Raw genomic sequence first — 2,280 nt, forward strand, 5'->3', positions numbered from 1 at the left:
TCATTTGATGTTCTAGGGTTTCAGGATTGTTGATTCTCTGTTTGGCTTAGTTTTTCGGATCTTTGTTGTGGAGGGACGGCGTGGGGCTTCTGCCTAGACCGCCATCTTGCCGGAGTCCCCCACCTTTTAATTTTGATGGTTCTGAGAATAGGAAATAAAAAGACTCTTAGAACTTCAATGAGAGTGGAATAATTAATCTTCATATTGATTAGAGATACAGCTACTATTCAGTAACTTGTATAAATTATTTTAGAACCAGATAGAGGCCTGAGTGGCCAAATGTAATTTGATGAAACCTTTCTTAAAGGAAACCATGTGGGGAATTTGCCTGAAATGTTTACATTTAGGTTTATTTGTATAAGAGTTTGGTCATTATATATCCATCCCTTTACAAACTGAACAAATTACCCCTCCCTTTTCTAGAGTAGGAAAAACTCTTCTACAATCCATTTTTTTTCACTGGTGAGGAAAGGACAGAGTCAAATCATGAAAACAAATGTGCTCTGTTATTTTGAGGTCTTGACCTCATTGGAGGATAAACAGAACTACTTTTAACAGAGGAAACAAAGTAAAGAGCTCTCATAATTTGATGCCAAATGTGTCACTTTAACTGGAAATGTTCGAATCTTAATAGACTGTAAATCAGGAGATTCTATGACATCGTAATTGAGTTAACATTAACCTTTCACCTTCATGAGCTTGGGGATGAATCTGACCTAGGTTAAGGGAAAGAAATTCTATTAATTTTCAGGTGTCCAATTGTCTGTGACCTGAAATTGCATTAGCCTCCACCTTGTTTAGAGATGGCATATAGTAAGGTGATTATAAATACCTTGGGTCGGTTTTTAAAATCAGTGGTAGATGAAAGGACAGTGGAAAGTATTAAGAAGTTGAACGCTAACTCAAAAGTCATCATTTACTTTTCAAGCACGTTGTAAAAATAAGGTATGTTTAGGAGCATAATTATTCAATATGATTTTTTAAAAATACAATTCCTGAAAATATAGAATATATTTGTGTTATAATTATTTAAAAGTACTAAAATTTAAACATTTTTAAATCATATATTCTTGTTTTAAGGTTTACTCTGAAATTCAGTCAGGTGTCACCAAAACCCAAACCCATTGCTGTCGAATCCATTCCAACTCATAGGGACCCTATAGGACAGAGTAGAGCTGCCCATAGGGTTTTCTAGGAGTGGCTGTTGGATTTGAAGTGCCGACTTTTTGTTTAGCAGCCAAGCTCTTAACCACTGTGCCACCAGAGCGGGAATCAAATAAATGCCCATAGCAAAGGATAGGAACCAGCAAGTTGAAGAACAAAATGGACTACAAAGCATACGTAAATATATTCATAGTTATAGGCAATCAAATAAATGCTAATATATAAGCCTAAAAGGTTATAAAAACAATCATTTTCATAAGCTATTGAAATAGGTATAAACTTCTAAAACTCTTACGGAAGACATATTTATCGTTATATATCAACATAAGTCAAAAAATTCATATGCTTCATCAAATAATTTTCTTTATGAATTTTATTATGAATATTGTCCAAAATATAGATATATAAATTGTAAATACAATTTTTGACTCAGCATTTTCATAATAAAAGCATATAACAATTGAAATGCTCAATAAATAAAACAAGATTAAAATTAAAATATTAGTGCAAATCCATATAATCAAATATGATATAATAAAATTGATGAAGAATTGATGAAAAATATGAATAAACTGAAGATTTTTACCAACTTCTGCAGACTGAAGTTAATCAAACATGCAGTCAAGATGCACTGATAATTACTGGTGATTGGAATGTGAAAGTTAGAAAAAAAGAACGATCAGTAGTTGATAAAGTAAATAGGGAGTTGAACTATTTCATGAAAAGAAAAAATATTGGTAAAATAATTGTAACTGAAAATGCAGATTAAATATTGTTTTAGTAACATGTTGTCAAATTTGTAAAGCAGGATTGAAGTTATTTAAGAAAAAAAACTCAAAAGGATTTAATCAAATTTTTAATAATGACTTTCTCTGGCTTATGAGATTACAGGAATGTTTAAATTTTCTACTTGAATCTTTTTTTAGCTTACAAAATGAAAACAGTAAGCATATTTTACATTTATGTTAAGAAAACAAAGACATGCCTATGAAAATATTTACCACAGTTTTGCTCCAAAATGGTACATTGGCTGAATTAAATATCAAAGGTACCATGAGACATTAAAAAAAAAAAAAAAAACCGGGAAGTAAATGTTTAGCAGCAGATTCAATTTTA

This window comes from Trichechus manatus, unplaced genomic scaffold (assembly GCF_000243295.1).
Source record: "Trichechus manatus latirostris isolate Lorelei unplaced genomic scaffold, TriManLat1.0 scaffold00252, whole genome shotgun sequence".
Classification (NCBI taxonomy): domain Eukaryota; kingdom Metazoa; phylum Chordata; class Mammalia; order Sirenia; family Trichechidae; genus Trichechus; species Trichechus manatus.